The sequence below is a fragment of the Malus domestica genome, chromosome 05 (genome assembly GCF_042453785.1).
Source record: "Malus domestica chromosome 05, GDT2T_hap1".
In the NCBI taxonomy this organism is placed as follows: Eukaryota; Viridiplantae; Streptophyta; class Magnoliopsida; order Rosales; family Rosaceae; genus Malus; species Malus domestica.
The window spans coordinates 37,803,698-37,825,932 of record NC_091665.1 but is presented as its reverse complement, the minus strand read 5'-3'; the positions used below and the strand labels follow the sequence as shown (position 1 = coordinate 37,825,932).

Here is a 22,235-nt window from a genome sequence, read left to right as displayed (position 1 = left end):
AACTCGCTGGTCCGAATCGGTGGACTCGAAGGCGGTGGATGGACAAGGAAGAAGGGGGACGAAGGAGGACGAGGAAGAAGGGGGACGGACGAGGGAGGTGGGGGAGGGGAGGAGACGATTTCTGGGGAAATGAAGAGAGTTTATTTTTATTTTTTTTTAAATTAAGTTTAATTGTTAAATAAGAACTAGTAATTTATTATTAATTAATTAATTTGTTATTCAATGTGGTAAATGAGTGGGTCTCACTCCTACTACTTCATCATTTAACAGTTAAATTGACAGAAAATTTAGACATTGCAACGATCATAGGTTGAGGTATGACATTGCAATGTTTAAAACATGAAGTATGAAATTATGGTTTCGATAGATAAGATAGTTTTATGTAATTTATACTGTAATATATTTTGTCCAAGTTGCATGATCAAATGGCGGCTACTTTTTAATTTCCAACCTGGAGTTGGCCAAGACTTTGATCATATTAGTTGAATTTTATACTGTAATATTACACACTTAGCATTGAAATATTTATGGATTGACTTATGGATTAATATTCTTGCTCAGTTGGTCAATTACTGTAATTATGGAGAGGGATTTTTCTCGATAGCGAAAGAACGAAGGATTAATTCTTTGTTAGTTGGTGATTTTGATATGACATCAAACCACGATGTCATTGTGACAATTCTTAAACTAATCACATTATTATGTCTAACAAAACACATGACACACTATTTGATTAGTTTTTTTTTTCCTTTCTAAAAGGATGGACACTAGTGTCGAACTACAGTTATCCACCTTTTTCGGATTCAGAAGAGGCTAGTTGAAAATTATACCCTACCTACTGATGACCTTGTTCAAGCAAGTACGCAGATTACAACGTATTGAACTCAAGACTTTGACAATTAGCTTAAAATATTGCTAAGATTACATGTTGTAAGTTTGTCCGGTAAAAGAATAATATTTCAGTCATAATTTTACATATAAATTCAACGATAAAATGAATTTTAGATAAGTGGAAGTGGATTTTTTCAAAGAAAAACACAGGTTGGATTTTCTAAAAAAAAGAAAGAAAAATCTCTGGTGGAATTTTCAAAAGTTGGGATGAAAATATCTGCAAGTAGTTGAATGATGCAGCGAGAAAAGTCAAAAGATGATATGTTTTGGGAAAGGGATTTTCCCACAAAATACACGATCCCCACAAAGTGGATTCGGATGAGATCCAATTCCTATGTTTTGGATGACAGAAAGTCATACTGCCACGTATGAACGCACCACCACCCCACCCACCTTGGCTTAATTATTCCGATGACTTGCTTTTGTTGACGAAATTTCTTACGTCTTAATTGGGAGTGAGATAATTTTGTAGTATGCAAACAATTTGCTTTCTCTCGGTCCATATATTTGCTACTAACGTCTTAATTGGGGACGACTAAAGTACTTTTGTATGTATATAAACTTGCTTTCTCTTGGTCCATAAATTTGCCAGTAACATCTTAATTGGGACCGAGATACTTTTGCTTGAAGGTAAACGACTTGATTTCTCTCAGTTAATATATTCAATGGCAACGTCTTAATTGGGATTGACATACTTTTCTATGGATGTAGACAACTTGCTTTCTCTCAGCCTATATATTTGCTAGTAAAGTCTTAATTAGGACGATTGGGGTAATTTTGACTTGCTTTCTCTCAGTCTATATATTTGCTAGTAAAGTCTTAATCGAGACAACTGAGATAATTCTGTACGTATGTAAACAACTTGCTTTCTCTCTATCTATATATTTGCTAGCATAACGTCTTAATTGGGACTTTAATATTTTCTAGCGTCTAGAAAAATTCGTAGATTGCTAGCATCTAAAAAAATTCATAGTTGCATACCGGTCAACGAAGTAAGATCCAACTTTTGAGTCTTGACTAATAGTCTCAATTAGAAAATACGCATGTGCGTTGCGGCAGGAACAACTGTTTCATGAGTAACTGCATGAATAAGACACATTTAACATGAATAAATTTAACACAAGCATGAATGAACAGAAGAACACATGAGTGAACGAGGTCGATAAGATAAGCAGAACTTATGTAATCATGTTAACTACAAACTGAGAAATGACTTTCTTTCCTGCATAAAATTTTACTAAAGAAACAGAACTTACGTAATCACGTTAACTACAAACTGCACTACAAAAAATTTGAAGTATTTCCAAATATGTTGAAATCTGAAAGGAAAAAGATGATAATTCTTCTGACCGCAAAAGATTATACAATAAACATAAGATGGTGTGATCTCATAAAACTTAGTATTTAGGAGAAAGGAAGATATAAACATACGCAATCCGCTTCAGACTTGCCAAATAGATCTCATAAAACTCAGTATTTAGGAGAAAGGAAGATAATCTTGCCAAATAGATCTCATAATAGATCTCATAAAATTCAGTATTTAGGAGAAAGGAAGATAATCTTGCCAAATAGATCTCATAAAACTCAGTATTTCTAATTCGTTTTCAGACTTGCCAAATGTAATCTCATAAAACTCAGCATTTAGGAGAAAGGAAGATAATCTTGAAACATAAACTTAACCATCAAATTCAGTTCTTAAAACCAAAAGAAAAGATTATGGTTTCTTAGGGCTTGTTTGGTAATGTACTTGAATCAAACTTTTTAAACTCAAAAATAATTTTCAAGTTTTAGGCCTTAAAAACTTGTTTGGTAGGACTATTTTCAAAAACTGAACTCAAGACTAACTAAAAAATATAGTTTATTATTTAAAAACATAAAAAGTGAGTTTTTAGAGTTTTTAAACTTAAACTCACTTCTTTCTTTTCTCTTCCTCCTCCACTCTCACTTCAAATCTCTCTCTTTTCTTCTTTCTCTATCCTTTTTTTTTTTATCTTTTTCATCTCTCATCCAATTCGCTCTCTTTATTCTTTAGGTTCTTTTTCTCACTCATCTTCCTCTTTATCTCCTCCGATTCTCTCTCCTTTCTTTTTCCTTAAATCATCTCTTACTTTCTTTCCTCCTCTCTCTCCTCTTTCTACCTCTCTTGCAACCCCCTCTTTTTAGATCGCTTTGTTATAGTTTAAGTCGTAAGATTTAAAATTTTTAAATTAGAAACCAATCAAGTTTTTGAGTCATCAAAAAAACTATTTTCAATAAATGTTCTTAAAAAATGTTTTGAGAAATGATAAAAATTTTCAAATAGGATACCAAACAAGCCCTTTGTTTCTTACCCAAATCCACCAATTTGAATCAAATTTCTGCAGCTCAGCTTGAAATCTGTTTGAAATGACCTCCATGAACACGAATCTTGTACATGCAAAACACTTTAGATGAAGTTGTGAGAATGGGTGGTGATGAAATTGAAGAAACCACCAAATTCCAAACAAATTTTAGACGATTTTAACACTCATAAAAGTGTTTCAGAATCCACAAGTTTAAACGAAAAACTGTATAAAATCATGAAAAATTTAATAAAACCCAATTATATGAATCACTCTTCCCGAAAACAAGACATTTAATGCAGAAAGCTCAAACTATAACAATTGATGAACCAAATATTTTCAATTGAATTTATCTCTTCAATTGGTAGGTATTTTTGTTTATCCTCGTATCTTTCAATTGCCACCCAAAACTAACATCTGAGAGAGCCTTGCAATTCTTATCTTTAAAAGCATGAATGGTGAACTAAATAAAAGAATAAGAATATGCAATGAACTAAATAAAAACAGACTTTTTACAAACATTATTCGCACAAAAATTAAAACTGTATTGAGAAACTCACCATCCCATTTCACACAAATGATTTATGATGATAAAACCAATTGGTGGGTGCACTGAAATATATTGACAGGCCCATTAAAGGCACGAACATCATACAGTGAATTGCACATAAAGGACAACATTATCAAGTATATCTTGAGGTGGAATTGGATACGATCATTATCAAGTCTTCATCTCTGACACTAAGAGCACTCTGCATCCTAGAATTCCTCATCTACCATCATATAGCAGCTACTGCCGCTGAAGCAATACCCATGTCTGCTCATACGCATCGAAAAACATATCATGCATTCGTTATACATTTCTCTATTAATTAATTAGCTAACTGAATTTAAAATTAGCTTCCAAACCAAAAAAGTTCTAAACTTTTAATTTTGCAATCACATTCAGTTCTTCATCTCTTACTCTAAATCCCAATTACAGAAATATCTAAACTTTACTTCAATTTAATATTGTTTTCCCCAAAAACAGCACAATCCCACAAAAATAAAGTAAAAAAAAAAAACAACAACAATATACCATGAATTAAATTAAAATTCTCACCTCCACCTCCGGCAGAGCTTTCGCATTCTCAACCTGTTGCATTAAAAAATAAAAAATAAAAAATAAAAAATCAAATCAAATCAAATTCAAGTAAAAATAAAAAAGAGAACTTGAATATAGCAACCCTACTCCCCCTCTTTCTCCCTCTCTAGCTCTCCCTCTGCAATTCACACGTGCACCCCCTCCCTCTGTAACCCTCCCCGTGAAACCCCTAAACCCCATGCGTAGGCCCCATATCTTCTGGCTGTGACCTCATGAATAGTCCCCATCACCTCGATTCCATCGAACCATGGCCTCGGTCAAATCGAAACCAACCAGAGCCCACTCCCCATACCCCTACCACCCTCCCCAGTATCACACCCCTGTGATCTTCACCTTCAATCTGTCCCAGGGATTGGATCTCCGAAATATTCTATTCATGAAGTACTTGATAAAGAAACCCACTTTAGTTGGATCAGTGATCCCAGCGACTATTAAATTTTCATAGTTTCCAGTGGCAACATGCATCCATAGTTGGGGTTGTCACTTGAAAGCACCTGAGAAATGAGACTTTAATTTATACGATGAAACATATTAAACAGATAGTGAGCACAGTATATAAAGTGAAACGAAAAAAAAAAGCCTTCTCACTGACAATGCCTTTTCAGGTCAGATAAATGACTCAGAACTTGGAAGTAAAATATGGAAATCACAACCCAAAACATAGATTAACAAATGCTATCATTTCAGATTTTCACATACAATATAGCAGATAAGGAAGAGTAAAGAAAATTTGAGAGAAATTCAAACAGAATAAGGATAACCACCTATGCATAGACTTACCATTATCACCAATAATATTCCACAAAAGATATATATATATATATTTGGTGACAATCATACATTTGATTCCCACAATATTTCATGTTTTGCATCAAAATTAGAAATTAAAAAAAAAAAAACACAGAAGAAAAGGGCACCTCTTACTTTCCCTGCAGCTGCTTTTCAAAAGGCAAAATGCTTTAGATCCTAAATACCAAGCAAATATAGAAGCGATTCAACAATTATCAAAGAAAATCAACCATGCAAGGAACAAAACTTAAAAACTAAACAATTATCAAAACTTGTGAAGAACGCTAAATCCAACTAATTCGAAACATAAAAGTAACCTGAAAGAGATAAAACTTATAAATTCTAGGGGCTTTTAGATCCAGGTCCAAAAACATAGAGAGTTTTTAGGAGTGAGTCCAGTTAATAAATTATATGTTTTTATTTCTTTTATACTCATTTTATATTTTCTAAAAATATTAAAAATCAATTAAAATCTTTTAATATTATGCATTTTTCAACTTCAAAATATCTAATTAATATCTTATAACAAAAAAAATTGATATACTAACATAAATCTATCTACAAAACATTCTACCCTAACTCAAGTAGCAAATATATGATTGTATATTATACCTATAAGTGAGATATGAAACCTAACTAAAAGGTAGAAAAAAACATAATATACCTACAAGCAAGACACATTAATCTGTGACAGGTTGACTATGAAAAAGAATCTGTCATATAGGTAGATAAATACAATTAACCTGTGATATAGGTTGACTATAAAAATTAAAATAAAATCTATAAATGGGTTAAAGCACGAGAAAGAACATGAAATAACAAATAAATAAATAAAAAGAAATAATCAAAGAGATAATTAGGAAGAAATTTGATTTTTACAATAAATTTTTTCATTTAAGAGATAATTATTGATAATAAAATAATTAAATTTAAAGAATTGGACCTATTCTAATAAACTGAACTATTCCTACTATTGGCTCAAAAAATTGGAGTTATATCAAGTTTCCCCTAAATTCTATATCAATTATAATCCTTTAGAGAAAATCTCCAATATCCATTATCCAATTAACCTAATTGTATTAAAAACCTAGCAAATCTCCATTCAATTAAGCAAATTTTGCAGTAAATTATCCATTTTTCACAATAAAGCAATAAAAAGATCATGAGCAAGTAAATCTGGACCACTACGATCAAAATTCCAGCAATCAATAACCATGATTATAAATTTTGACAAACTTACAGTTGCTACAGCATTTGACAATCAACAACAACAATAACAAAGCCTTTTCCCACTAAGTGGGGTCAGCTATATGAATCCTAGAACGCCATTGCGCTCGGTTTTGTGTCATGTCCTCTGTTAGATCCAAGTACTCTAAGTCTTTTCTTAGAGTCTCTTCCAAAGTTTTCCTAGGTCTTCCTCTACCCATTCGGCCCTGAATCTCTGTCATGTAGTCACATCTTCGAACCGGAGCGTCAGTCGGCCTTCTTTGCACATGTCCAAATCACCGGAGCCGATTTTCTCTCATCTTTCCTACAATTTCGGCTACTCCTACTTTACCTCGGATATCCTCATTCCCAATCTTATCCTTTCTCGTGTGCCCACACATCCCACGAAGCATCCTCATCTCCGCTACACCCATTTTGTGTACGTGTTGATACTTCACCGCCCAACATTCTGTGCCATACAACATCGCTGGCCTTATTGCCGTCCTATAAAATTTTCCCTTGAGCTTCAGTGGCCTACGACGGTCACACAACACGCCGGATGCACTCTTACACTTCATCCATCCAGCTCGTATTCTATGGTTGAGATCTCCATCTAATTCTCCGTTCTCTTGCAAGATAGATCCTAGGTAGCGAAAACGGTCGCTTTTTGTGATCTTCGCTAGATTGCTCCGGTCATTAGTGTGGATAAGTATATAAATGGATAGAGATAGGAAAGCAAACACAAGATGTACATGGTTCACCCAGATTGGTTACGTCCACGGAATAGAAGAGTTCTCATTAATTGTGAAGGGTTTACACAAATACATAGGTTCAAGCTCTCATTTAGTGAGTACAAGTGAATGATTTAGTACAAATGACATTAGGAAATATTGTGGGAGAATGATCTCGTAATCACGAAACTTCTAAGTATCAGAGTGTGGTGTCGTCTTGACTTGCCTTATCTGTCTCATAGGTAGATGTGGCATCTTCTCTGGAAGTACTCTTCCTCCATCCAGGGGTGGTATCTTTAACTGATGGAGATGCACAAGGTAATGTATCAATTTCACTTGAAGCTTACTTGTAGTTTCAGGCTTGGTCAAGCGCGATACAAACCATGTAGTAGGAGTTCCCCAAGTCGCCGAGCTAGGGGGTCTGCTGAAAGAGGTGACATACAAGGTAAGCAATCAGAGCTCCGACTGATTGTTCACCTTCTCCCCATCTTGCAGCAGCATGAAGGATAAAGAGAAGAAAAATTAGAAGAGATGATATGAGATACTTTTGCTTTTGAAGAAGTAACTTTCCACAGGCTTATTCTTGAACTGAGCTGGAGGGTTTTCTGGTTTCCTCCAGAGTATAAGGCCGACTGAAGAATTTGAGGGTCAAAACAAGTCCATCAAATCTAGAGTACGTTCCACCCTACTGATATGGAATACTTTTGCTTTTGACAGAGTAATGGATGTATCGGCATGTGTGCTGTTACGCTTGTCTCCACATGCTTCCTTGTATCCTTCGCACTTGCCCTATCTGTTCCTCAAGCAGATGCGGAATCTTCCCTGGAAACATAAGATGTTGAAGATGAGTACTCGAGAGCAATGCCAGGTAAGTAATCAGGTAAGGGGTTCCAGGCAGTCAGTTCCTGGCTGGAAGCTTGATTCCAAGTGCTGACTGATTGCTCTCTTTCTCCTTGTCTTGCAGGTAAAAACAAGGCCAAAGGAAAAGACAGGGAAAAAGCATGATATGAGATACTCTTGCTTTTAACCCTGATGATATGAGATATTCTTGCTCTAGTATAGCTTGTTTGCAGAGGTATTATCGGGGGGAAAGAAAGCTGAATATTTCGAAAGGCTTCGTTGGGAGTGCCCTCTCAGATATGATGAAGGGTTGAGCATTTTTGCAGGTCTGCCTGTCCGTTGGGGATGGAGGTCGACATATATAGGAGTCTCCCTAACAACAAGTAGTAATGCTATTCCTTTACCCTGCTTGGTCATAGCACGGTAGTGGGAGCTGCCAGTTTCACATGTTTTAACTCTGTCAGAGCACTTTGAAAAAGTGGTCTGTGGTATCTGGCTCTCGAGATTCGGAGAACGATGCCTCTTCGATTTTTGAGAAAGCAATCATGCTGGGGGTCTGGCTCTCGAGAGCAGTGTCTCTTCGATTTTTGAGGAAGTAATCATGTTGGGAGTCTGGCTCTCGAGATTCGGAGGGCGGTGCCTCTTCGATTTTGGAGCAAGCAATCTTGTTGGGAGTGTTGTCTCGAATGTGAGTAAAGGTTGGGCATGTTTGCTAGTCTACCTTGCCACGAAGCACAAAGGTTGACACACAGGGACTTTCCAATTATCCAGCAATGGTACTGTTCCTTTACCCTCTCTTCGATTTTGAGAAAGTAGTTATGTTGGGAGTCTGGCTCTCGAGATTCGGAGGACGGTGCCTCTTCGATTTTGGAGCAAGCAATCTTGTTGGGAGTGTTTTCTCGAATGTGAGTAAAGGTTGGGCATGTTTGCTAGTCTACCTTGCCACGAAGCACAGAGGTTGACACACAGGGACTTTCCAATTATCCAGCAGTGGTATTGTTCCTTTACCTTTGTGGGTAATAATATGGTAGCTAGACCTTCAAAATTTATGTGTCTAAACTTTGTTAGTGCTGTTTCTTTGCTATTCTTTTACCTTTCTTGGTCAGAGCGATGTAGTGGGAGCTGCAAGCTTCACGTGCTCAACTTTGGCAGAGAACTTTGGCAAAGTTATCTGTGGTACCCATGAGCTATTGTTGCGTGTGGGAAGTGGGTGATTGAACAGTAAGATTCATGTGCTTTCTACTTCACAAGAAGTCTTCGACAGAATGCCCATAATTTCTGCAAAGCTGAGTGTGCGTGTGACAGGTGCTGATAAGGCTAGAAAAGTAGGTGCCTCTTCGATTTCTGAGATCGGCCTTTGTGGTCTCTGAGCAGCCCAGCTTTTGAGAAAGCGAGCGCCTCTTCGATTGATTCGGAGAACGATGCCTCATCGATTTTTGAGAAAGCAATCATGCTGGGGGTCTGGCTCTCGAGATTCGGGGAGCAGTCTCTTCGATTTTTGAGAAAGTAATCATGTTGGGAGTCTGGCTCTCGAGATTCGGAGGGCGGTGCCTCTTCGATTTTGGAGCAAGCAATCTTGTTGGGAGTGTTTTCTCGAATGTGAGTAAAGGTTGGGCATGTTTGCTAGTCTACCTTGCCACGAAGCACAGAGGTTGACACACAGGGACTTTCCAATTATCCAGCAATGGTACTGTTCCTTTACCCTCTCTTCGATTTTTAAGAAAGTAGTCATGTTGGGAGTCTGGCTCTCGAGATTCGGAGGACGGTGCCTCTTCGATTTTGGAGCAAACAATCTTATTGGGAGTGTTTTCTCGAATGTGAGTAAAGGTTGGGCATGTTTGCTAGTCTACCTTGCCACGAAGCACAGAGGTTGACACACAGGAACTTTCCAATTATCCAGCAGTGGTACTGTTCCTTTACCCTTGTGGGTAATAATATGGTAGCTAGACCTTCAAAATTTATAGGTCTAAACTTTGTTAGTGCTGTTTCTTTGCTATTCTTTTACCCTTCTTGGTCAGAGCGATGTAGTGGGAGCTGCAAGCTTCACGTGCTCAACTTTGGCAGAGAACTTTGGCAAAGTTATCTGTGTGTTTTCTACTTCCCCAGAAGTCTTCGACAGAATGCCCATAATTTCCGCAAAGCTGAGTGTGCGTGTGACAGGTGCTGACAAGGCTGGAAAAGTAGGTGCCTCTTCGATTTCTGAGATCGGCCCTCGTGGTCTCTGGGGAGCCCAGCTTTTGAGAAAGCGAGCGCCTCTTCGATTTCTGAGATCAGCCTTCGTGGTCTTTGAGCAGCCCAACTTTTGAGAAAGCAAACGCCTCTTCGATTTCTGAGATCAACCCTCGTGATCTCTAAGCAGCCCAGTTTTTGAGAAAGCAAACGCCTCTTCGATTTCTGAGCAGGCGCCTCTTCGATTTCTGAAGCTCCGTCGAGTGCAGATTTTTATAGGGGCTGGCATTAAGTTCCAAAGCACACTTGAATCTCCACCAGTAGAAGCTTCATTCTTGCACTTCTAAGATCTTGATTTGTCCGACCTTTTCTCTCTTCAACACCTTTGAAAATGTCTGGCCCCTCCGACCGTCGTTTTGACTTGAACCTTGTTGAAGAGGCAGCCCCGCCTTCTCCAGACAACATATGGCGCCCATCATTCGTCTCCCCTACTGGTCCTCTTACCGTTGGGGATTCCGTGATGAAGAATGATATGACCGCTGCGGTGGTGGCCAGGAACCTTCTCACTCCCAAAGATAACAGACTACTTTCCAAACGGTCTGATGAGTTAGCTGTTAAGGATTCGCTGGCTCTCAGTGTTCAGTGTGCAGGTTCTGTGTCTAATATGGCCCAACGCCTATTTGCTCGAACCCGCCAAGTTGAATCATTGGCGGCTGAAGTGATGAGTCTTAAACAGGAGATTAGAGGGCTCAAGCATGAGAATAAACAGTTGCACCGGCTCGCACATGACTATGCTACAAACATGAAGAGGAAGCTTGACCAGATGAAGGAAACTGATGGTCAGGTTTTACTTGATCATCAGAGATTTGTGGGTTTGTTCCAAAGGCATTTATTGCCTTCGTCTTCTGGGGCTGTACCGCGTAATGAAGCTCCAAATGATCAACCTCTGATGCCTCCTCCTTCTAGGGTTCTGTCCAGTACTGAGGCTCCAAATGATCCCCCTCCGGTGCCTTCTCTTTCTGGGGCTCTACCGACTGCTGAGACTTCTCCTAAGCAACCTTTGTGAAGGCTCCCTCTTGTGTGTTTATTTTGACTCATGTATATGTACATATTTGTAGCTTATCGGGGATATCAATAAATAAGCTTTCCTTCATTTCAACGTATTGTGTTAAATACACCAAAGCCTTCTTCGCTAAGTTCTTTGAATTTTCTTTTGTTGAAGCTTGTATGTTGAAGCTTTCTGAGTGGAGCATGTAGGTTGGGGTAATGTTCCCTTAATTTCCCGAGTGAGGAAAACTTCTCGGTTGGAGACTTGGAAAATCCAAGTCACTGAGTGGGATCGGCTATATGAATCTTAGAACGCCATTGTGCTCGATCTTGTGTCATGTCCTTCGTTAGATCCAAGTACTCTAAGTCTTTTCTTAGAGTCTCTTCCAAAGTTTTCCTAGGTCTTCCTCTACCCCTTCGGCCCTGAACCTCTGTCCCATAGTCGCATCTTCTAATCGGAGCGTCAGTAGGCCTTCTTTGCACATGTCCAAACCACCATAACCGATTTTCTCTCATCTTTCCTTCAATTTCGGCTACTCCTACTTTACCCCGGATATCCTCATTCCTAATCTGATCCTTTCTCGTGTGCCCACACATCCAACGAAGCATCCTCATCTCCGCTACACCCATTTTGTGTACGTGTTGATGTTTCACCGCCCAACATTCTGTGCCATACAGCATCGCCGGCCTTATTGCCGTCCTATAAAATTTTCCCTTGAGCTTCAGTGGCATACGGCGGTCACACAACACGCCGAATGCACTCTTGCACTTCATCCATCTAGCTTGTATTCTATGGTTGAGATCTCCATCTAATTCTCCGTTCTTTTGCAAGATAGATCATAGGTAACGAAAACGGTCGCTCTTTGGTATTTCTTGATCTCCGATCCTCACCCCTAACTCGTTTTGACCTCTATTTGCACTGAACTTGCACTCCATATATTCTGTCTTTGATCGGCTTATGCGAAGACCTTTAGATTCCAACACTTCTCTCCAAAGGTTAAGCTTTGCATTTACCCCTTCCTGAGTTTCATCTATCAACACTATATCGTCTGCGAAAAGCATACACCAAGGAATATCATCTTGAATATGTCCTGTTAACTCATCCATTACCAACGCAAAAAGGTAAGGACTTAAGGATGAGCCTTGATGTAATCCTACAGTTATGGGAAAGCTTTCGGTTTGTCCTTCATGAGTTCTTACGGCAGTCTTTGCTCCTTCATACATATCCTTTATAGCTTGGATATATGCTACTCGTACTCCTTTCTTCTCTAAAATCCTCCAAAGAATGTCTCTTGGGACCCTATCATACGCTTTTTCCAAATCTATAAAGACCATGTGTAAATCATTTTTCCAATTTCTATATCTTTCCATCAATCTTCGTAAGAGATAGATTGCCTCCATGGTTGAGCGCCCTGGCATGAACCCGAATTGGTTGTCCGAAACCCGTGTCTCTTGCCTCAATCTATGCTCAATGACTCTCTCCCAGAGCTTCATTGTATGACTCATTAGCTTAATACCCCTATAGTTCATGCAATTTTGTACGTCGTCCTTATTCTTGTAGATAGGCACCAAAGTGCTCGTTCGCCACTCATTTGGCATCTTCTTCGTTTTCAAAATCCTATTGAAAAGGTCAGTGAGCCATGTTATACCTGTCTCTCCCAAAAGTTTCCACACTTCGATTGGTATATCGTCTGGGCCTATTGCTTTTTTATGCTTCATCTTCTTCAAAGCTACAACCACTTCTTCCTTCCGGATTCGACGATAAAAAGAGTAGTTTCAACACTCTTCTGAGTTACTCAACTCCCCTAAAGAAGCACTCATTTCATGTCCTTCATTGAAAAGATTATGAAAATAACCTCTCCATCTGTCTTTAACCGCGTTCTCTGTAGCAAGAACCTTTCTATCCTCATCCTTGATGCACCTCACTTGGTTTAGGTCCCTTGTCTTCTTTTCCCTTGCTCTAGATAGTTTATAGATATCCAACTCTCATTCTTTGGTATCTAGTCGTTTATACATATCGTCGTAAGCCGCTAACTTAGCTTCTCTGACAGCTTTCTTCGCCTCTTGCTTCGCTTTTCTATACCTTTCACCATTTTCATCGGTCCTCTCCTTGTATAAGGCTTTACAACATTCCTTCTTAGCCTTCACCTTTGTTTGTACCTCCTCATTCCACCACCAAGATTCCTTTTGGTGTGGGGCAAAGCCCTTGGACTCTCCTAATACCTCTTTTGCTACTTTTCGGATACAACTAGCCATGGAATCCCACATTTGGCTAGCTTCCCCCTCTCTATCCCACACACATTGGGTGATTACCTTCTCTTTGAAAATGGCTTGTTTTTCTTCTTTTAGATTCCACCATCTAGTCCTTGGGCACTTCCAAGTCTTGTTCTTTTGTCTTACTCTTTTGATATGTACATCCATCACCAACAAGCGATGTTGATTAGCCACGCTCTCTCCTGGTATAACTTTGCAATCCTTACAAGTTATACGATCCACTTTCCTCATTAGAAGAAAATCTATTTGTGTTTTTGACGACCCACTCTTGTAGGTGATCACATGTTCTTCTCTCTTCTTAAAGAAGGTGTTGGCTAAGAAGATATCATATGCCATTGCAAAATCCAAGATAGCTTCCCCATCCTCGTTTCTCTCCCCAAAACCATGGCCACCATGAAAACCTCCATAGTTGCCTGTCTCCCTGCCCACGTGTCCATTTAAATCTCCTCCTATAAATAACTTCACCGTCTGAGCAATTCCTTGCACCAAGTCTCCAAGATCTTTCCTGGAGCCGCAGATGTTCTATCAAAAAAATGAGTAATCGAATTAGTTGATTAAATTTACAGAAGAAGAGAGAGAAGAGGGGAATGGAGGAGAACAGCAGAAGGAGATGAAATCAGATTCAGAGTTTGAGAGTCAATTGCTGAATTTAGATGAACTGACCTTTTCGATCACATACAGTCAAACTGGAATGCACAGGGAGAAGCAGAAGAAGAAAAAGAAGATGGAGAGGGGGTGGTCAATAGCTTATCGAGGTCGGAGTTGACAAAAATCAACAAAGCCATGCGCGATTTCGTCGTTGTGAGCTGTGAGAGAGAATACGATGGTCACATGACTCAATGTGACATCCAGAAAACTTAGTACTACAACACTAAACTTAAAAGGAAAAGTACAGAAGAATCGAAACCATTATAATTCCTTACATGATACTGAATGTCTGTTAGTTAGAAGAGCCCAAGAAGCAATTGTTCCATCTGCTAGCAATCGGCATATCCCAGATCCATCTGCCAAAGATATACACCAAATTAGATGGAAACACAAAAGAGTAAATTGGTGGGGCTAGCCAGCCTTCATTCTAGAGGCGGTTTAGCGGCTCACTACTAATTAACATTGCCAACATTCATTTCTTTTTGTATTTCATTTAGTTAAACTTCCGACATGGGATTTTAACATTCTCCAGCCCCAATAGCATCAATCAACACAATACCACAAACCCAAAACTGTGCATAAAAGAACAGAAATCAATGACTGATTACAAATTAACATGAGGGCAGTAAAAGCTAATAATGCAGGTTGATTTCCACATTGTTAGCATGATAAATATTGTCATTGCACACTTGTGCACCAGTTAAAGCAGGATATTATGTCTTTCTTGTATCATCCACTCTCTTGCTAGTCCTAGTTTTTTTGCGCATTGCAGTTATAAATTAACATTGCCAAGCAATAAATTGATAAAAAGGAAGGGGGAAGATACAACCAAGCCACCTATAGACCAACCAAGCAAAACCTGATGCAAACAAATATACAAATAAGCAAACTTCAAAAGATACAATAGCAAAAAACCAAACACATATAACCAGAATCTAAGAACATTTTAATGACAAAAAAGAAAACTGACCTTTTGCGTGGAGGCAATGAGAAAATATAGAGAAGCAGACCAACTATTTGAAAAGGTAAAAACAAAAGACTGAAATCAAACAATGATATATCGATCACCAAAATAAATGTACAATATCTTTCAAATTTGATGATAAATTTACATGCAATAAGTCGCATTATCACTCGTACAACTAACATACTTCCTATATTAGACCACACAACACATGCACCATAATCACTTCATTGGTGCTCTGCCTCATTTGCAAATGTAGTTTTATCTCCACTGAGTTTCTACATGCATGGGAACATATGTTTTTCTTGTTAATTTGAATAGATTATAAACTGTTTAACTAATTTCTGGGATTCATATCTGTAATATCAAACTATATCAGTTGGATTTTAATGGTAAGTAAAACAGTTGTATAATGAACAAACAATGAAAGAAGGAAGCCAAATAATGACAATGAAAAGAAGAGAATTCCAACACATTGAGAATATTAGTTTTAGATTTTGAGAACAGATTTATTCCATTACCTTTTACCTTTCCTCTCTTTTAGCAACAGACAATAGTCATTAAATTTCTTCTCATGGCGTGTGTGCTGTGAGCTTGGCGAAGCCATGTGACCTTAATTTCTTTTCTTTTTTTTGGGAAAAAATTATACAAATGGTACGGTTTCAACTGTACATGTTTAACCTCAGTGTTTTTCAATTTCAGTTTTACCTTTACCATCCATTTATTTTCCTATCCAAAATGTTTAGAAAAATAAATCTATAGCTGCTAACAGTCTATATGCTTCATGCTGTCAGACTCTGCAATCTAAAAATTCATGTAAATGCAGAGGTTTGGCTGAAGGAGAGGCATCGAAGACATCCAGAAATCCTTCCATGGCAAACTTAGTTGTACACCCATGGCGTGTGTGTTGTATGCTAGATGCCCCCTCTCTTTTAACAACACACAATAGCTTATGCAAATGCAAAGAGACTTCAACATGTTTCATTTAAAATAAGTTTACATTTTGTAGCAAATGCATATGGCGAAATAGTCTATAAGTAATCATACTGGCAACCAAACAGAACAGTTCAAAAACTTCAATGGAAATATAAATTGCAGAAAAAAAAAACTTGAATTTCCAAACCCACAAAATAAAAAATTCAACCAGGTTAAATGTGTAAGAAGAAATACCAAGAACTGAGAGCTGCAGACAATCAAAATGCTCATGATCTTGGTCAAGCTGATGAAATCCAAATATGTACTTTCATGTCCTCCTCCTTGGTCAATTCCTTGAGAAGCTTCGATATCGCCAACAATGTCTCCTCTTCGTGGCCGTGGCCATGGTCGTGCCAACTGCCATGGATCTTTCTCCTTCTAACCAGACACCACTTCAACCCTTTCTCCTTTCAAACTTACCTTTCATCATCTGCATTAACAGAAACAATAACTTTTGTCAGTGCATTCAAACCAAACCCATAAATCAACTGCAAATCACAAATTTACCCAAAAAAATCCCGCAAAGACCCAAACTCCCCGAAAATTACCATATTAGCACTCCCTCCACCCCAAAATCAGAAAATTAGAAAACAGAATATGAAACATTGTACGTAGAAAGCAAGGAATCGATAATTTAGGAGGTTTCCCAGGACAAGAATGAGCTTTTAAATATCATATTCCCATATGGATGCACAAATACAGAGAGACTACAGAGACCATTTGATGAAAAAAAATAGAGACGCTCAGAGACTCAACAGACACTATTCATAGATCCATGACTTAGAATTTCTCAGATCCGGTTGAAATTAATAAAAAAAAAATTAGGGATGTGAATTTATACCTCTGATAGTCTGAGCTCCGTTCCCCTTATTCCTTTGCCGGCTTGGGGCAAACTTGAGGAGATCGGTGATTAGGGGATACGAATTCAAAATAAAATTTTCTAGTAGTAATCGTCGCTGCTGCAGTAGTCATCGTCCTCGGATTCCATCGTTGTCTGACCACAAAAACCTAACGGCGGCTGGAGAACCACAGAACAACCAAGAGTAAAAAAGGGAGTGCGGGAGAGAGAAGCAGCCAAAATACAGAGAAGATGGCAAGAGAAAGGAGAAATGGAAAGCAGACAAACAAAAAGTAACATGGGTGCTAGCCAATTTCCCAAACCCCACTTCTGCTAAAGCTACATGCTATTGATTATGATTAAAAACTAAATTAATCATACCATTAATCGCTAATAAATAATGGGTTATGTTTGTTTTCATGAATTCAGGCTCAAAATACGAACTATAAATCCAAAATTTGAAATTTAATTGCTTTATCTCCTTACCCGATAGAGCCAGACGATTACTGATCACTAAGCATCCAATTCTTGAAAACTACCGAAATCAAAACAACAACTTCCACTCAATTTCTGAGCAACAGAAAGATCAAGCCAAATCAAAACCAACAACTTTCAACTAAATTGCACAAAAGAGTCAAAATTTAATTGCTATACAGAACTATCGGTTCAATTGAAAACAATTAGAATTCGAGAACCTACCTCCTCCATTCTCTGAGAGCGAAGCCCTCCTCAGGCAGCATCTCCGATGGAGCCGCCAAAATCGGATCGTCGGACCCGCCAAACCCTCCATCAAAGCCCCGGCCGTTCGATTCAGCGTAGATCAACGGAGGAGAGAAGGCCTGCGATGCCGGCTGAGTGACGAAAGCGTTGTCTACAGCAGAGCTGTGGAAGATTGGGGAATCGGTGGCGGAGTCCTTGAGCGACTCAGAGTCGACAAAGGAGTCGAATAGCTGGGAGGAGAGTTGGGGGTCGTAGCCCAGGTAACCGTTGTGCAGGTGTGTTGAGGGTTCTTGAGTTAATTGAAAAATTAAACTTGCAACTGCTTTACAAACCTGAGAGTCAGTAACTGGTAAAACATGAGCTTGTACTGGCGAAAGCCATAATGGAAAATCCCCGGCATAATGCTCTCTAAGGACCCCAAAAAATCGCTTCAATGACCCAAGAACAGCTCTATGAATCATGATAGGCCGCTTCTTTTCAGAGTTTGAGTCAGCATATGTTAAGTCAAAACGCTGTGGTCGGTTAAAATCAACCTGTACAATTTGGGAAATACAAAAGATCAAACAATTTAAAATAACAATAATAAGTGGCTTTAGTCTATCAAACAAATCCATGTAATTCGCTCAATTCAAAAAAGATGCTCAAATCTCCAATGAACATTTTACAAAGTGACACAGAGATAGACGGAGAGACTACCAATTAAAAAACAAAGCACACATTAGAATTATCCCGTCATGAGTTTAGGATTAACCTGTATAGTTGAGCACTGCCACTTCCTTCCAAGGGCATCCTCCACTTAAGATCAATCCTTGGACCATAAAAGGCACCACCACCTTCATCAATTGGATAGCTCCAACCTTTATCATCCAAAGCATCTCTAAGGGCAGATGTTGCTTTCACGGTTTCACCCATATATCATCATCTCCAACAGCTTTCTCTCGCCTCGTAGAGAGATTGACCTCATATTTGCTGAAGCCGAATTGCAACAAAAGTTCTTCGGTAAGATCTAGGACACCCCTAATTTCATCTTTGATCTGATCTTCTGGACAAAATATATGGGCATCATCCTGCAACAGGTCCCGAGATTATAAACTAACAGTTTGCAAATACTAACACCATACCTGAGTAAAACCTCTTACATGAAAAAGACCATGCAAGCTTCCAGATAATTCGTATCTATATACGGCTCCCAACTCAGCAACTCGAATAGGAAATTCATGATATGAGTGAGGCTTCCTTTTGTAAACCAAGATATGATAGGGGCAGTTCATCGGTCGAAGCTGATAAAGTTCATCCTCAACATTCATTTGATCATACATATTCTCCTTGTAGTAATCCAGATGACCACTTATCTGCCAAAGGTTCGCCTTTGCAACATGTGGAGTATACAGCAGATCGTAACCACGTTCTATGTGGATCTTTTTCCACAAATCTTCCATTACATGCCTCACAATAGTACCCTTTGGATGCGAGAACACTAAACCCCCACCAGCATCATTCTGTGAAAATTCAACAATGAAAATGTTCAATGCAAGAATCCTCATAATTACAAATAATGGGATTGCTAACTGATAAATCTGCGTAAACAGCAGAAAGAGATTCAGGGCAATTCTGAGTACCTGTATAGAAAACAGGTCAAGAACTTGACCAAGGCGCCTGTGATCTCGACGTTTAGCTTTCTCATTGAAATGCCTTCAATTGATCTTCACTCTCCCATGCAGTGCCAAAGATCCTCTGCAGCATCGGTTTCTTTTCATCTCCTCTCCAGTAGGCACCAGCAATAGACTCAAGTTAGACAACTTTTCTGTTAATACTTCCAGTTTTTTCAACATGGGGCCCCGCACATAGGTCCCACCATTCATCACCTATGAAGAATTCGGCATACTATGAATGTGTGGGATTTGATCGAATAGGACATGGAAAAATGGGTGTACAGCAGTAGATATGCTGCGAAAATTTTCGTCCTGCTTTTGGGAATGTGAGAAGATACATGGGTTTCTATATTTTGATAAGGTGTTGAGGTCGAGCTATGTTCATTTTTTTTCTGAATTTCCTTGTAGTTTGGTATTAATGGCGCCTTTTTTTTTTGGAAGACGGGATTATATATCATCCGGGCAAAGATGTCAAAGGAATACAAGGAGGCAAACAACCAATACAAGGAAAGGGTAGAGCAAGGAGGTAACAAGAACTAAGACACCGCACCTAGTGCTACAGCGTCCTTCCTCGCACTACCAACACAATTAATGCGGACAGGGAAGTCCGTCATTACACAAAACATGAACAAGGGAGGATGGGGGTCTATCGACCCACGTAAAATCACATACCTCCTTACAACGCCGCGAAGCCAAAAGGTCCGCTGCCACATTGGTCGACCTTGGAACCCAAGACCAGCGGCAATCTTGAAAGCCACTTCCCATAATACTACATCTCGCAATAATCGGGAAGGCTTCCCAGCTGCCCTTCCTTGTTGCGTCCTTCAAACAAGAAATAGACTCCAGAGAATCAGACTCCACCATTATCAAGTTCCACCCTCTGTTCATACCCAGCTTACATCTATGCAAGATAGCTTTCGCCTCCATCAATGCCACGCTTGTGGCTTTCTCTTTGAACCTGCAGGCAGCCAAGAACCTGCCCTCCTCATCTCGAGCCACAGCTCCCGTAAAATCCAGGCCGTCCGATGCGCACCAGCTGGCATCCACGTTAATCTTCACGAAACCCCCACTTGGAGGAGACCAACCAGCGGCAAAGCTAGATTCCATAGGAATGGCAACCTCGGGGTTGGGTTGGATTGACCAGGCATCCCTGAACGTTGTTGTCGAGTGAGAAATAGCGGCAAGAACCTGTGAAGTTTTCCCTCACCAAATCCCACACAGCCGGCGATCCTACACAGCGATTATCAACGTGTGGATGGCAAAATCGAAAAGTCCAATTTGAACGGAAATTCCAGCCCAAAGACCCAAAACCCTTTCTGAAGCCCAGAGGCAATTTTGCAAATAACGTTAAATCAGGGGGCAGAGAGACTCAGTGGCAATTTCGTAAATAAACTGAAATATACCCCAAGATTGCACAGTGCCACCTCCCCCTACTTTAGACTAAAGTAATTATAATTTTCTGACAGACAAAATTCATATTACATAATTTTTCATTTTTTTTCAAATATTATATAGAAATGTATATGGCTACAACTTTTTATCTAATTATTTGTTATTTTTGGATTAATTTGCAATTTTAGGTTTATATGTTACTGATTTTGTTTGTCTATCTCTAAAATTCATCTTCACTCCCTAACAAAAAAAAAACACTATCTTAATTTAAGAATAACAGATGTCGAAGAAAACATACAAAATCACAATAAAACAATTAGCATTTAAATAGGAAAAGAAGGAAAAGAAGGATTCCGATATTTATTTCATTCCCTAAGAAAAGCTTCAAGGTAAAAAATCACCGAATTTTAAAGCTGAATCCGACACATTTCCTAGTGTTTTTAACTGTTAGACATAAAACCTTAGATCTCAAAACCAACAGTTTTCATTCGTTCAAAAAGAATAAACAAACAACCAATACAAAACCATGGACTTTATTATCTTCAATGTTCAAAAACTCTCAAAACTTTTTAAGTTCGAAGCCCTTTTTTTTACTGAGGGATCATTTTAAATTAAAAAATTATGCAAAGAATCTTTGGCTAGTCCAATCGAATTGTAGACTGAACGAATAACTAGATTAATGGAAAAAATTGCAAAGCCAATATCCAAACTCATAATCTATATTTCATCAAACTGTGAGCATCATCGTTCTCAGGTTTGAGATTGGAAGATGGTGATGTTCGTAAACTTGTAGAGGAGAAGAGCTAACCAACGAGTGAGACATTATTTACACCATGCATCCATTGACACATGGACCCGTGAGGTGTACAATGGTGTGCAATGCAAGGAAAGAGACAAAGTATGCATACTATTGAGAAATTTTTCAGTATGCTGAAAATACAGCTCAGTACACCAAGTTTCATAATATAATTAGTTGATTTTTTTTTTAAATTTCCAATCAATTGTATTATTACACTTGATGTATCGAAATGTGTTTCCGATACACAGAAAAATTTCTAGCATACTACTTCCATAGACCCTGCAACAAATGGCAAAGCAGCAAATACTCACCAAGAAAGAGGTCAAACTTGGTAATTTACCCCATGAAAGTATGCCATTTTCTCAGTTGGCAAAAATTCTAGGATAATACTTTGTACTCACTAGAATACTGAATACCCTATATAATCATTTTTCAATTTTTTTTTATATAAAAAAAGAGGGACAACTGGTGGCAAGTTATGGTTAACCACCCCTTTTGGGCGTCGGGAAAATTCACAGAGGCATTTCAGCCTCCCCTTGGCCATAAGTATGGCTTCCACACCAGCAGCGGGTTTCGAACCCGAGACTTGCAGTTTTTAGTTTCAATTTTGAGTTAATAATATTTTAATACATATTTTATTATTTTAAAAAATAATAGACATATTATTTAATTTGTCTTGAGCTTTAAAAACAAAGTATCTTTTCATTGGCGTGAACCGAATGTGATGTTTATGGGTAGTTTGGTAACCAAAGTGGTGTTCTTTGAAAAAAAAATTAAAACTAAATTGTTTTAGTGAGATGTCGATAAAAACTAGGGTGAACCGAACGTACATGCT

At 38.6% G+C, this 22,235-nt stretch overlaps 3 long non-coding RNA genes across 3 annotated transcripts; all 3 read right to left on the bottom strand.

Moving 5' to 3' along the window:
- Positions 1-1,741: 1,741 nt before the first annotated feature.
- LOC114823293 (uncharacterized) lies at positions 1,742-3,352 on the bottom strand. The gene is made up of 2 exons (XR_003771408.2): positions 3,222-3,352; positions 1,742-1,971 (listed from the first exon to the last, which is right to left on the bottom strand). It is a non-coding gene; the product is annotated as an uncharacterized lncRNA (long non-coding RNA).
- Positions 3,353-3,779: 427 nt separating this feature from the next.
- Positions 3,780-4,479, bottom strand: LOC139195779 (uncharacterized). Its single transcript, XR_011580740.1, has 2 exons — positions 4,315-4,479; positions 3,780-4,029 (listed from the first exon to the last, which is right to left on the bottom strand). It is a non-coding gene; the product is annotated as an uncharacterized lncRNA (long non-coding RNA).
- Positions 4,480-14,709: 10,230 nt separating this feature from the next.
- LOC139195781 (uncharacterized) lies at positions 14,710-15,107 on the bottom strand. The gene is made up of 2 exons (XR_011580742.1): positions 15,031-15,107; positions 14,710-14,919 (listed from the first exon to the last, which is right to left on the bottom strand). It is a non-coding gene; the product is annotated as an uncharacterized lncRNA (long non-coding RNA).
- Positions 15,108-22,235: the final 7,128 nt, after the last annotated feature.